The sequence below is a fragment of the Poecile atricapillus genome, chromosome Z (assembly GCF_030490865.1).
Source record: "Poecile atricapillus isolate bPoeAtr1 chromosome Z, bPoeAtr1.hap1, whole genome shotgun sequence".
Lineage (NCBI taxonomy): Eukaryota > Metazoa > Chordata > Aves > Passeriformes > Paridae > Poecile > Poecile atricapillus.
In genome coordinates this window covers 92,815,479-92,831,054 of record NC_081289.1, presented here as the reverse complement: position 1 = coordinate 92,831,054, position 15,576 = coordinate 92,815,479, and the positions used below count along the sequence as shown (strand labels likewise).

The window sequence follows — 15,576 nt, the reverse complement described above, 5'->3', positions numbered from 1 at the left end:
ATTGGTTATGCCATGAATTTTTCCTGACTCAAAAGTTGCTCCAGCTTAACTTTTTGCACAGCAGGAGCTAGTTTGGTTGGGCACATGTTCCTCTGAGAAACATACCCTTAAAAGCTAGTTCATGATCTGCTGGTTCCAGCCATGATGAGCGGCCCTTGGAGCAGACATGCTAATGGCAGTCTGTGGGGAACTGCTGTGAAAAAATAAGTCTGTTGTGGCAGTGGCCTGATCTTACCCTTCTTCCTGTGACACAATCAGTTCTGTTTTCAAACCTACACTGGGTCAAACCAGCCATTATTGGCCTTTCTCATTTTTCATTCTCATCCCAGCTACTCTAGTGGTAGGTCCTAAGTGCATGGCCAGCTTTCTGCTAAATCCTGAGGTACTTTCTGATTGCATCTGTCTTCCTCCCAGCCTGTTCATCACCTCCCAGGCCAGCTTTCCTCCTGCTGTGAGAGCTGAGGATTTCACATGGAGTGGTCCTTCTCATTTGCGTTTCAGCTGCCAAAGCTTCTGGCACCAGGTCAGGCTGATGACTGGTGGTGGGGGCTGAGAGAGAGTCTGTCTAGGTGCTGGCACACCCAGCTCATCTGGGCAGGAGAGAGCAAGCATGGCCAGGGCACAGACTGTAGGGGTGTGACTCAGCTTCCTTGCCACCTGGGTCAAACCAAGGGCAGAGCTGGCAGCAGAAACAAACTACTCAGCAGAATCCAGTTCACCTGCCAGTCCTGAACAAAAGGGGATCCAGCTCAGACTGAGTTGGTGAACATCTTATCTCATGGAGGACACCCCTGGGAAAACCCAAGATTTGCTCTGCTCCTGCTTGACCAACGCAGTGCTAGAGGGATGCTGGGGAAGCTGAGCAGTTCACAACAAAGCCATGGGGTTATTGGTGTGTGCATATTTTCTTTGAGGTGGTATCATCTCTGGTCTGATGTTGCTGTCACTTGCCAGGAACTCTGGGCCTCTCTTCAAGCAGAAGTCAAGTGTTCCCTAACAGGAGGATGGTGATTCCTTTCACTCTTGCTTGGCAGCTTGTACACCCTATTTCACAGCCAATGTTTCTCTGGAGAAGTCTCAGTTCTTGTGGGGTCTGGGATACTTCTGCTTTGGCCCATTGTTTTTGGTCTGCTGTTGGCATGGGTGTTAATGGGATGGCAGGCTGTCCAGGAATAGTGGAGGGGAGAGCAAGAGCTTCCACTGAGTACCATGAGCCCTAGCTTTCCTGGCATCTGGAGTGAGACAATTCACCCTTGCCACACAGCCTGATATGGCTGATGAAGGGTGATAACACACAGGGTAGTGAGTTGCCAGAGGTCACGGAATAAAATCCGTGCTAGTTCTGGATGCAGATCTGATACACCTTGTTTCTCAGCCCACTGCTTTACAGGACCCTGGTGCCTTATCTGGGCATGTGGACCATCTATGGAGAGATGCTGAGCACCTCCAGCAGCTGTCCATACCAACCAAGTCACATCTGCCTGGACGTGTTTTATTCCAAGTGAGGAACAGGAGGAGAAATGGCTAGCAGTAACTGCTCACCACAGCAGTCTCTTGGCTTTGCAGAGGCAGGACAGTCCCTCTGTCTGTCCACCCTGCAGCAGCCAGCACAGTCCTGTCAGGTCAATACCAGCAGCTTTCCTTCCAGGAGAAAACCTTGCTTTCTCACTTGGGAACATCAGTACACACAACTGCTGCCCTCCCAGTGCACCTACTAACACAGGCAGTGAGCTAAAACAAGCCCATCCCATACAATTTTGTGCTGAAGTGCTGGTGACTCTGTACTAGGCTTAGCTGAGCTCTTTGATAGAGCATATGATGTGAAACAGAGACTTCTGTGATGTAATTACAGCCCTGTGTAGCACCGTTTGATGAAAATTGGGCACAATAACCAAGCAACCATGCCAGAGGTTTGTGAAGTATTTTCAAATCCTCTTTTTAATTAATGAGTGCAGATACTGCAATGACCTGCATTGTGGCTGCTCCTAACAATGAAGAAGTGAAGAAGGAGAAGAAAGAGGTGGGTGAGAAGTGGGGAGGAGGGAGACTTGGAGGCTGCTTTGTCCTGTGGACAAGAAGAACATGAGAGAAGTAGAGAAGAACAAAGAAAAAGAGTGCAAAGGAGTGATCAAGACTGAAGATCAATAGTGAAGAGCAAGCCCCTTGTGTTTCTTGACTGCAGATCTTCTTGATTATAGGGCTCCCAGGGATGATGAGTGTTTGTTTGGGAGGCAGTCCTCCTCTTCAGCAATTCCTTATTATCATTTTTGAAAGTGTAACTATTTGGTCTTGAAAAGACAGGTCAGCAGCCCCATCTCAGAGACAAACCGGGCACCACTTTCAACCACTCCAACCCATGCAGCCTCTGACCCAGAAGATGTGTTTGATGGCCTGTGTGATACTGTGGGGGCATATTCCTGAAAAACGGACCATTCCTCTCCCTGGAAGGATTTTGTGGGCACAGCAGACTCCAGGAAAGTTGTGGTCTCTTTCTTAGTGTTGCCAGTGCTTTGACTACAGGTCCCTGCCTTAAAAGCAAGATGTAAAATCAGGGTGTCATGGATTTGATCTTGATGTATGGAGGCAGACTCTCCCTTCTGGAGACTCTCTCAGGATTTACTCCCTAGAATAATTACTCCTTCCATTAGGGTTCTTCATCTTTAGGAGTCTGCTACTGAAACCTTGATTATTAAAGTATTATAGACCTCTGCTGGTTGTAGCACTATGACCATGACCCCTTACAGAAAATAACAATAGCAGAAGGGAAGGCAATCTTCCCTAGGCAAGGCTAATGCTGCTACCAAATTCCCCTGCTGTCTCACAGGCAAATCCAGAAACAGTGTTACTTTTGGCATGAATACACTTCCAGATTGCCTCCATTACACTCTAGTGTAAGCATTGTTGCCATCGTAGCTAGTAGCATGTGCTAGCCCCTTCAAGTTTTGCAAATGTTGGCATAAGGAAAGTGAGGAAAGGAAACCTCTCGGCCATGAAGCAGCCAGTTTAGAAGGCTGATAGTCAGGCCTGTCTCCTGGAATGATGCAGGGTAAAAAAAGCCCAACTGAGGAGATGAGCAGAGTTTGCTTTGGCATGTGCCTTGCTTTCTGTGGCAGAACGAACACCCAGAGAAAATGCTGCAAGCACACAATGAGGCCTCCTGTGATTAATTGCAAAAAAATCCCAATATGAGTAATGTTGCTGATAGGATCTCTAGTTGCAAGTAGATTAAGAAGGTTTTCACAACACACATACTGCAGTGTTTATTGTCTTACATACAGGCACAGTGCATGTGCAGATATGTCCATGTGTATGTATACAGTGCACATAAAATTAACACCTGGTGCCAGATACCTATTAAAAACAACAAAAAAAGTATCAGTAAATCTGTATCTTGTTTCTGTATCTGCATAAAACAACGGAGTAGCAGATGTTTGGGTGTTTCAACACACCCACTTTGAGTAGCTGAGGCGCTGCAAGTCAGCGGACCTCCACCAGAATAATGAGAATGACATTATTTTAGGGCAGCTGAGAACGTGTTCCTTAGCACGACATCCCCGTTTCACACGCATGCATGTCTCCTTCTTTTCACTCTTGCCCACGGCAACGCAGGGAAGGCAACTCCCGTTGCCTGTTTCCCCGCAGAGGGGCACCACGACCCGTCTCAGCTTCCCGGGAGTCTCTACCCCCCTGTCCGCTGGATGTCCCTTGGGTGTCCCTCAGTGTCCCGTGCTGTGCCCAGCCTCGGGTTGTGCTGCCCGACGCGGTGCTGTGTGTGTGCGGTGTGCCAGGGCACACATCTGCGGTGCTGTGTGTGTGCGGTGTGCCAGGGCACACATCTGCGGTGCTGTGCGGGATGCGGTGTGCCAGGGCACACAGCCTGCGGAGCGCTGCCAGTCCGGACCGGTGTGCGGGTGTGCCATTGCACACTTCCTGCGGTGCGGGGGACCGGGCGCCGGTTTCCGGTGGCTGACAGGAGCAGGAGCCCGCCGCTGCCTCCTCCGGCGCGGAGTACCACACACCCCCGCACACTCCGCGGGGAGGAGGAGTAGGAAGAGGGCGGAGGGAGCAGAGCAGCCCCCCCCGCCCCAGCCCCCGAACGATATCGCCCTCATCCCCCCATGCAATACGGGCGATATAGCACAGCTCCCCGCCCCGCGCTCCCACGGACAGGCACCTGCAGGTACGTGACCCGCCCGGCCGCACCGTGTGTGTGGATGCGTGTGCGGGGGTGCGTGTGTGTGCATCCAGCGCTGCCCGCCGCGGGGGCGGGCGATACTCCCGTGTCTGGCTCGCTCTCTCTTTGTGCGCGGCCAAGGGCTCTCTTGGAAGCTCCGCAGAAGAGGCACGGGTCCCCCGGCCTTGTCGCGGAGTGCTGTGCAGTGGCAGGGCTCGGTGTGCCCCCCCGGGCTGCACGGGGCGTGCCGATGAAGGACAGGGGGAGGCAGCGGTGCTTGAGGGGTCGTGGTTTGTCACAACATACGGAGTGGAGCCCCTCGCCCCGCGTTGCATCCTCTTGCAAAAAGAAAAGTGACCCTTACAGCTCCCGCCCCCCTCCCACTCCCAGCTCCCGGCTGAAATAGAGGTGGGCAGGCGCAGGGGGCTGTGGTTTGGGGCCCCAGGGGTCTGCCGGCTGCGCCGAGAACGGGGCCGGGGGCCAAGTGCGTGGCGGTGTGGTTCGGTCCCAAGTGAGGTTCGAGCCCTCTGGCACCGTCCGCAGGGGAGCTCCGAGGGTCCGTCTGGTCCCCAGCCCAAGCAGGCAGTGGGGTGAGCCCTGGGAAAGGCAGCTCCACACTAACTTGGCTTGCCACCGAGACGAGGCAGGAGAAGTAAGGCAAGCCAGAAAACAGAAGCAATCTTGGAAGGGATGGTTGTGTGCAAAGGAAAAGAGTGAAAACGATGGAGATATATATTGAGCTTTCTGCAATTCAATTCCAGCTGTCAGACAGTTGTTCTCCAGCCAGAGGAGTAACTATGACATGCTAAAAGTCACCTTCCATCTACAGTGTTAATGGTTATAAATATCTCCTGAACACAGCTGGCAGTTCAGTAGTACTAGATGTAGAGTACGGCTGTTTCCATTCAAGTGAGTGAAGATCTGTCATAGGAACAAAACAAAACACTCAGTAAAAATGACTTCCCTGTATGTGTCTGGCTTTCAACATTTGAATTGTTAATCGATGAAGTTTGCTTTTGACTGCCTTCTTTGCCATTCCCCCACTTTCTGTTCTCAGAAGTGCAACCTCTGCCAGTGGTGTTGCAATGCTGAAACTGTTATAGATGCTGAAGCTTGGCTGTGAACTGGCACAAACTGTAATGTTTTTCATTTTTCTGTTGACTTGAAGAGAAATAGGACTAAGCACTTAGCGTGCTTGACAGCAGCAGTGACAACTTGCATGAAACAAATGATGACATCCCTTTGCTGTGTTCTGGATGGCAACTTCTCAGCAAAGGACCTGGGCTTGTTTTCCTTAATTTTTATTTCTTCTTTAAACAGAGTACCCCAAAAGGTCTTTTCAGGCCAGGAATGACCAGTTCCTGTTTCTCTCATAGTTTCCTCAGTTCTCCTCCATATAATTCAGAGCTCAGACCAACAGGGCTGTACTCACGTGATTGTGCAATTAACCTAATAACCTCAGCCAGCACCACACTGGGGATGCACGCCTGCCCCACAGCACCGCGGGCATGGTTTCAGACCGTTTCTGACTGACTGGCTTTACCAGAAGCTGGGAAAAATTGCCCTGGGGGTCAAATCTACCAGTTGTCTCAGGCTGATTATTCAAACGTCATTTCAGGCTTGGTTAAACCTGTTTTTGCCCACTTCTAAAGACCCACAAAAGTTGGAAATCACACGGTTCATTCACTCACCTACTGTCCTGTGCTGAGCCTGGCGCTCAACCTGGCTTAGTCATGCCTAGTGCCCACCTTCCCCTTTTGCCTGTGGCTTTGAGCAAAAAGCTATTTTTCAACCTTTTGCTCAAGTTTATCAGCTCTTTGAAATCCTTCACAGGTAAGTTAACAAGAAAATCTGAAAGTTTAAAAACCTTGCACCCAGAAAAGTAATAGATATAAGAATTGTCAAAATTATATGATGTGGTTTTAAGTATTAATAGAAAGTGTTGAGGGGAGGTGGTCTTACATCTAGTGTAAAACTTGTTGTGAGAGAGGTACACCATGGAGTTACTATTTTTGCTGTTGCCACTAACTCATCTCAAGAGCGTAGCAGAAGTTTTCTTTGTATTCCACTAAAATAGCTTGGTGTTCAGAAAGTAACTTAAAACTTGTGGAGAAACCCTAACAGCTCAAGTACTTCTCTAGCCATTGTTAGCAAACTGGAGGTTTTTTTGTAACCAAATATATATTGATATTGCTCCTGTACTGATGCATCTATGCACTGGTACTTGGTATTACAGCAGGAAGTTTTCTACCACTGAACTCACTGAAAGTTTCAAAAGCACAGTATAATTCTGTTTCATTCATGCAGTGATAATGGATTTATAGTCACAAGTTCCTAAAACAGCAGCAGTTTGCTGCCGTGTTCACACCTGGCAGTCATCAGCTGCACCTCCCTTAAGAGGCGAGTGAACCTCACCCTGGTGCCAGTTTGACTGGGCTGTCATGTGTCCACCCACTGCAACCCCATGGAGACTTGGAGTTTCAGCAATGACATCCTTCTGTATTTTCAGTCTCCCAACCATATGCCTCTCTGCCTTACTTCCCTGTTAGTCATGAAACGCAGGCAGAAGAGGTCTGAAGGTTTTAAGTGTAATCCCGACCTTGGCGCTCATTTCCGTGGTGCCACTGTTTCTCAACATCTGCGCTCTGGGAGTGATAACCCATCCACACACAGCTCACAGAGGTGGTGTGAAAATTAACTGCTGTTTGTAAGGCACTTTCGCAGAAATGTGTGTGGCAATTGGCCCTCTTGAGGATTCTTATACATCTGGTAATTCAAGTGTAACTGGTTGAACATAATAGTCTGCTTCCAAAGGTTATTGCAGCACACCTTTTTTGCAAAGTAAAACAGGGTGAGATAAAGGTTAGTGACTTAAAAGCAGAGCAAATTTTTATTGCCTTTTCTCATCCATTTCTGTGGAAAATATTTAAAAATGAACATTATTTTGTATCAGATGTTTCCATGATGGATTTTCATAGTAAGTTAAAGGAGTTCAAAAGGTATATACCTTAGTAGTATGAATAAGGAAGAGGACCAGTGGAGCCCAGCTGCTTCATCTTCATTTATTTGACCTTGGTTCTGATTTGTTGACTTATGAACTTTATTTACTAGTCAAGTTCATGAATTCTCTTGCAAGACAGAAATTACATGGTGTCAGTCCTCTCTTGTTTCTGTGGTACTGAGTACACCTCACAGATTCCTGAATGACACTCCTGGCTGGCCACTGACCATCTGTGTTTTTCCTGAAGGAAATAAAAGGTCTTGGTCATATGACTGTCCAAACTTAAACATTCGAAATGGAAACAAATAAAGTAGTAAGTGTCTTCAGCATGGTGAGAAGGTGTTGTAATTTAGCCACAGTCATACGTACACAATTAGGTTGTAAGCAGATAACTTTCACTATTGTTTTTTCTTCTCATAATCATATGGTGAAAAGTATCTATCTCAGATCCTGAGTTTAATTTAATCTTTGTAGAACCTCTGCTTTGCCTGACAGTGTGCTAAGAAATTACTCTGCATGATCTGGGAGCTGTTCTCAACTACAGGTATTTTCCACATTTTCTGCACAGTAAGTTTTTATCATGGTCCTTGTATTGCTGAAGAGTTCTTTCATGCTTCATTTCCTTTTCTTATTTTTTGTTTAGCAACAGGCGGGATCTGAAACTTTTGTTCACTTGACTGACGTTAGCTCAGAGACATCACAGAGTTTTGTTGGACCTTGGCATTTTGGGATTTTAGTCCTATGAAAAGCAAGAACAAAAGTTTTCCTCTAAGTGCAGAATCACAGGGTTAGATTCATGGTATTCACTGAGTGAGTACTGTGACCTGCATGTTTTTATTTCCATTGTTAAAGGCAATTATTTTCTAAAAGCAGTCATCCTACCTTAAATATTTGACGTGTGTGTTTTACAAATAGTACACAAGATGACTGGAAGAGGTAAGGGGAGGAAAGAGATTCCTGTCCCATTTTCTCTGCAGGTTTGTTTATTTCATCAATTTATTTCTTACTTATTTTTTATATGGTCTGCCCTATTGTTTTCTACTGTGATCTTCAGTAAAGTGAGTGTTTTTGATCAGTGTGGACAGTCGGGCATAAAAAAATCTCTAACATTTTTTGAAAACAGGAACATAAACATATAGCAGTGATCAAATATCCAAATGTACATGAGACTTTACTTCTCATCTAGTCCAGTGGAAGCTTTCTTGCATCACCAGTGCTATAGTTTGAAAGCTTGATTGTTCAGTCCCGTCACCTAAGAACAGCTGCATCTCCATGAAAGAAATAGGCAAGAAAGGTCTCCAAGATAGAATAATTTTCTACAGCAGTTTTTTTCAAAATATGTTTAAAGTTGACAGCAACTGGTTTTAGTAATTTGGAATTTCACTGTCGGTCCTCATGGGGTTAAGGCTGGAGAAAAACAAAACCACTAATGATCTCATATTGATGATTCGAATGAAATAAAGTGAAATTAAATGAAGCAACTGAAGCCACACAATGAGGCACACCATGAGATGTGTGGATGGTGTGCCTGGGGAGCTGGAAGACCCTTATTGCTGCCATCAACCAGATTAAAGACAGAGTCGTGCTAAGGTGACTACAGTCCTGTTAGCCCTTATGCAACACCCACAGTCTTTGTAATTTCTTTGTTACTCCGATACTCCTCATTTACATATAAATTGTCTTGCACCCCCCTCCCTATTAGGCATGGAGGGTGGGTTGCCCGAAGCAACAAAGGTAAAAAAGGACAGCGAGCTACGCTGTGTGGGACTTCAGGACATCAAAGACACCCATTGGCTGGATCCAGCGCCAGTGATCTCTCTCACTCTCCCTTTCTATCTCTTTTTCTTTCTCTTCCCCTTCCCCCATTCACTTTTTTTCCTCTTTCTCATATCATATTGCAAATACCATGCAGTCATTTGCTAACAGTGTCCCTTCATGCAAGTAACCATTTGTAAGTTTTCCTTCAAATAAAATTGTTACTTATTAAAGGAACACCAGTGTTGTTTTAGTGCATCTCTAGCCAAAGGTATTTTCCCATCTGAGTCACTTTCCTACCCCTTTTGTGTTGGGAAGTCCTAAGGGATGCTCAGTAAGTGGGCAGGGAAAGCAGGGAAATAACCTCTTAGCTGTAAGCCAAGATAGGTTTAAGCAGTGCCAAGGCAACAGCTGCCTAGGAAAGGCCAGAGCTTTACTGCTACCCTGTTTCAAGTTGTTATCTCCCCCTTCTCTGTCTCAAATTAAAAAACAGTTTCCAGTATGCCTCAGCTGAATCCACACATGTATTTTGCAGGTGAAAATTTCCACGTGGTCAAGGACTGTGGTTTACAAGCTGTAAACTACACTTAATAGGTTCTTCAGTAGTGACTGAAAATAGTTGATGTTGTATTTTATAAATATGTAAAGGTGTGTCATATATAAATATTAATAGCATACAAATATGAAGTTATGCTTATTTATAAAAATATATACATATATAATAGCAATAATATATATGTTATATAATTTTATTTTGAAATTCTGTTCTACACTATTATTAAATATATAATATATATATTGGCATATACCTAACATTACTATTATTACTATTATTATTATTGTTGTTGTTGTTGTTACTATTAAACATGTCCTGATCTGTAGTCAGATGAGAGAGAAAATAGAGGTCTTGCACAGAAGGTGTCTGACTTATGGGGTGAGGAAGCTATGGTTCTGCTGGAATCTGTCCTATCCAGTATATTCCTGAATGATACAGTGAAAGAAACCACACACTTTTCTCTGTATTGTACTTGTGCAGAGCATGAGGGCAGAAATTTTTTGGTCTCTTTTTCTTTTCAGTGAACAAAAATTGCTGTCCAAAGGGAAGGGAGTTACTTTGTTCTATGGCTGATGTGGATGGGACAGGGAACAATTTTTGGTAGGAGGGAAGGTCAGGGCTAGGTATCAAAACATGCTTATTAGCCAGTGTGATATGGGAATAGAGGGATGTCAGTTGCGTAAAGAGGAAAACACTGTGATGACATGAAAACATTTCTCAATTGGCATATCTTCAGCTTTGTCTTGTTGGAGTGCTGATATCTGATATGCTGGTGCAGAAAAGCATAAAAGCTGGAATGGCGAGAATTCTCCTCCGTTTTGTTGAACCACACACTGGCATGGTATTTACACTTTATCTGGGCTACAGCAGGTACTTCATGCAGTTGTGTGTAGCAAGTTAATAGAATGAGAGAGCTCAAAAATTAAGAAAATATTATTTTTTGGTATGCTTGGTGTTGCAGTGTAGCTTTTCTGTTTGTCTCTCTTTAAACCTGAAGTCACAGACTCCTGTCACATACTCCTGGTATCTTTGCAGTCTAAGTGTGGGGGGAGAGGGTGTATTTATGTTGCAAGTGTTCTCCCAAAGCTGTAGAGAAAACCCTCATCGCCCTGTGATAGTTTGCAAAATCTGCTGCAACACACCATAAGGAGCCAGCATATTTTAGCTGGTAACACTCCAAATGTCATAGCTTGGAATTTGCAAAATATTGCAGGATGAAAAAAAAAATTAATGAACTATTCTCAAAATGTAGAAACTGGCACTTTTTTTTTTTTTTTTTTTTTTTAATCTGTCAGATTTTGATCCTTGCTGTTGAGCCAGCTTTGTACAGAAGATGTCCAGCTACTCATGCAGTGGAATGTTTTCTCTTTTCCATCATGTGGATTGTCCCCTATGACAGTCTGCAGTCATACCAGGCCATGCCACTCTACACTCTAAAGTTAAATATTTGCTCAGATTTTGTTGTAACAGAAAGCTTTTTATAGAGTCTTTATTTTTTCATGTTTAACAAGGAAAATGAGTATTTCCTGTTCGAAATTTAGTTTTCATGCTGTCTTTTTTTTAAGCTTTGTTAGGGGGAAGAATGATGTCTGGTTTCTTTTCTTTAACTTTCTGATCTGTAACTATAAAAACAAGGGTGTGCTTTTAAAAACTGAGCTCTTACAGTGCCAGTGTTAATTTTTTTAAACCCAGGAGGCAAACATTTATTGTGTAACCAGTAAATTGCAATTGAAACTGTTCCGTAAAGTGGTTGGCATAGTCTGTGCCAGATATGCGTATCCTAGAAATTTTGCCAGACTTGATGAGTGCTGATGACTTAATTTCAAACCACTGAAGTTTAACATTTCCATCTCCGATTTCCAAAAGTACTATTACTACAACTATTGTGGAAATAAGCAAGATAAAAAGAAGTGTTGTGTTTTGTGCTTGTAACAATAATATTATTATAATAAGTTTATTATTAACTGTCCACTGTCAGGTGGATATTTTCCAGATCTTGTACATTTCAAGTTGCATTTCAACATAGATTCTCTTTACAAGATTAAAATTAGTGCATCCAAGCCAAGACATGCAAATAAACCTCATGCAAGTAACTTGTGTCCATAACCTTTTTCTAAATCCTGTTTTCTGCACACAGCTTTGTTTCATAGCACTGTACAGCTAGGAACCCCATAAATGACAATTTTTCTCTGAACTCAATATTATGAATTAAACAAGCTTTGTAGTATTCCACCCATTTTGTCTGGCCTGCTGTTTGGCATCAGCCTAAAAGTCAGGTAGAGTGCCAAGTGTTTGCTGAACAGGCAGTGTGATTTGATTGAAATATTGGTGACAAAAATTTTTTGGCTGGGTCAGGTATTCTGTTTTCACAAATATGTCTTGATTTGGGGAACAGAAGTTTCTTATTGTGGGGATATGTGAAGAAGGCCATTATATTCTTTATATATAGAAGAAAATTATATATGCAGTATATATGAACACAGAAGGTAGATTTTTTTTTCTCCTTTGTCTCACCATGAATAGTCTAAGGGCTCATTTCTGTAACATATTGGACATTATTGTACTATGCAGCAAAATACAGGTCAGTTAAAGTCTCAGAAACAGAACTAGTCAATTAATGCTTGTAAGTAGATAATTAAGTTCTAAACATTTTATTCCTGTTAAGTTTTTTTCTCCCCCTGAATAGTCTGTCCTTCAGTTAGCTTTTTTCCTCTGGTTCAATAACCTATTCTGAAACAATGAGACTGATTTCAGTATAGCAATGTACAGGAGCCTTCCTTAGCAAGGCGTTCACATGTATGGAAGAAAAAAGGTAGCCTGGCAGAGGGAAAAAAAAAAAAGTACATTTGGATTTACCATTTGTTTTTCACCATAAGAGAATACATTATACTGAGCATTGCAAATGTCATGTTTTGGAACAGATCCATGATATAGTGGAGCATTACTGAAATACAGCAGCAGGCAATTTATACAGAGGTTGGTTATTCACCCAGCCTTTTATTTGCAAGTATTCTGCACTTAAATTGAGCTCTCTTCAATTTAAGAAGAGCTTCAATTTAAAGCTGCATCTGCTTTAACATGCTGTATTTGCTGTATGCATTTGAACAGAATGATAAAGATGGCCAAAATTTGTTTTGGTCTAGCCAGGAGTCAAAGAAAAATAGCAACAGATCCATATATCAAAGATATGCATGATTAACCATTGCATTTTGTGTTTGTGTGTGTTAACATTCAGTATTTCCTGTTGGATAGTTAACTCTGTAAAGCTACTAAGTGACCTCTTTCCAGTCAGGCATCTCTAAAACTGTGTCGCCTCTGCTGACCTCCTAGATACTGATTAAACAGTTTGGCTGTGTTTGATTAGCTTGGTTTACACACCATTTAACTGGAGCAGGAGTATTTACATGGCATAATACTGTAAAGATGGGGGAGGTAAAAACCTGGAATTACTTCAGCAGGCTTTATGAAACAAAGAGGTATGGATCCATCATGTATGTGTGTATTCTAAAGGCTCAGGACTGGCCCTGTGGGATCAATGTTTTTTTCCTGGTGGTGGAGAAGTTGCTCCTTCACTGGAAGGCACTGGTTTCTTTTCTTGCTGCAGTTCCCCTTGTGGCTCTGCCCTGATGTTGGTGCCCTGTCTGCAGCTGTAAGATCCACGTGGGGTATGAGGAGTATGCCTTTCAGCAAGGTGAGAGCACAGCAAATTGCTCTGTGTTTTACTTCATTACTGTTGATGCACTACCACTGTCGCAGTACAGTGAAAAAGCAGAAAGGCTTAGTGAGCACATGTAGACATCAGCTGTTCAGTCTCTTTCCTTGCCTACCTCCACCTGTGAATTTCACTACTTGCCTACATTGTCCTATGTTAGAAGATAAGTTTGCTTGTTCCTTCCAGCATAGTTGTGGTAAATTTGTAAATTAGGTTATGTCTGGCCTTTTATCAAATGCCCTTTGTTCCACAACGAATGGCCACTGAGCAGTGACCTTCGTTAATGCGTGTCAGTCTTTTTCTTCTCACTTCAGCTGGGGTTTGTGTGTTGTTTTTTTTTTCTTTTACTTGTTGGAGACTGTAGCTCTTCAGAAAAAATTGGTGACCATCCCATCACTCTTCGAAAGGAACTTCTCAGTAAGACGGAGGAGCATCTGCATATGGTCTTGAGACTCCTATGAGGAGGAAGGAACTGGAGCCTGCTAAATGAAACTCTGTGCTGGCCCCCATGGATGTCATTGTCAAGGTTTGGGGACTGGCTTGGCAAGTCAATAGAAAGGCTTTCAGGACACACAAGGTTGCCTTGATGGTACTACACAGATCTTTTCATAAAATTAGGGCAGTCTTTGGTAGTCTTAATATGGGGTGAGGGGTGATAGGTGGGAACATCTTGGCTGTGCAGAGGGCTTTTGTGTGGAGGAGCCTAACATTCCTCTGGGGTTTTTGTGGGTTGTCAGATTTAAACACTGCATTTTATAGGTGCAATGAGTTTCTTGTGGTCTTGCAGTTTTTGTCCAGAGCTGGTATCCCAGGAAAAGTGTTGCTGGTACTGGGTTGAGCAGAGGTCTCAGTACTGGCTGGTGTAAAAACCTCCTCACAGCCAACCAGCAACTGGGAGGGTTGGACCCAGACTCTTGTCATGATTTTACCCCAGCCAACCCTCACACAGCCACTTGCTCACTCCCCCACCAGCAGGACCGGGGGGAGAATCATAAGGATAGAAGCTGGAAAAACTCATGGGTTGAGATAAAGGTGGTTTAATAGGGAAAACAAAAGCAGTGCACACAAGGAAAGCAAAACATGGAACTATTTCACTGCTTTCCAGAGGCAGGCAGGTGTTCAGCCATCTCCAGAAAAGCAGGGCCCCATCACGTGTAATGCCTACTTGGGAAGACAAATGCCATCAATCCAAATGTTCCTCCCTTTCTCCTTCTTCCCCTCACTTTTATGTATTGAGCATGATGTCACATGGTCTGGAATATCCCGTTGATCCCTTGCGGTCCCCTGTCCCAGCTGTGTCTCCTCCCAGCCTCTCAGGCACCACCAACTTCCTCCCCAGCATGGAAGTACAAACAGCAGAGAAGGCCTTGGCTCTGTGTAAGCCCTGCTCAGCAATACATTTTGCCAGTGGGCAGGGCTAGTACAACAGACACATGCACCAACTTAAAGGAAGAAGTGTAATTTACTACAGTTCAACACAGCAAAGAGTTACAAAAGGATCAGCTAAGCAATGCACTTAATCATCACTACAAAAGATTGCCTATAGTGATTAAGAAAGATACATTACCAATTACCCTAGTGCTTTACCGACATCCAGATCCACACATTAGCTGGGGAGCCCTGGTCAAAGTGAAGGACTGGAGAGCCGCTCCTGGTAACTGGGAAATCCTACAGGGTGCGTCCACTTGTCAGCGAGGTTTCCATTTTCGCTGTGAGACGGGCTGGCTTTTATACTGTGGATACAACAAGCTTACATACCTTCTAGCATGGAAACATCTGGTTTCATCCTCCTCTTGGGTTCTACCCAAAGCCTGGCCAGGGCTCAAGGAGAAGCCAAGGAAGTTGGCTTTGACCATATACCTCCAAATGAGGCCAGATGCCTGATTTCATGGCCTTGTCCAGTCTCTAAACACAGAAAGATAAATTCATTCTTATCACACTACATATTCCGCTAATGAGGGGATACAAATATCATAATGCTAATGATCATGCATATTTTGCTAATGAGCGGATACAAGTATCATATAACATTTGTTATAGGTTCATCAAGAGGTCAGCTTTGGCTCAGGGCCTGTTGTTCAGGCCTCAGTACTTCACAACAACAAAACTGTCTCTATATTATCAACCCTGTGTTCAGCACAAATCCAGAAGACAGCCCCTTACCAGCTACTGTGAAAAAAATTAACTCTACCTGGCCCAAAACCAGCACAGGCCCCATGACTTACGCCAGAGCCCTCTGTCAGAGAGGTCCTACTCATGCATCAAGGAAAGTCCGCTGTTCCCATTGCATTCTCTTGTGAGAATTAATGCCTTGTCCCCAAGGCATGAGGTATATTGTTGAAGTTTTATTGAAAGTCAAGTAAATTAAGTTATATAGG

General features: G+C 44.1%; 1 protein-coding gene across 1 annotated transcript in view; it reads left to right on the top strand.

Annotated features, from left to right (window-relative positions):
• The first annotated feature begins 4,095 nt into the window (after window positions 1-4,095).
• The window catches only part of KIAA1958 (KIAA1958 ortholog), a 55,777-nt gene continuing 44,296 nt past the window's right edge, over window positions 4,096-15,576 (top strand). Inside the window, exon 1 of the mRNA XM_058827519.1 lies at window positions 4,096-4,180. The gene's annotated coding sequence lies outside the window, so the exon portion shown is untranslated. The remainder of the gene's footprint in view (window positions 4,181-15,576) is intronic.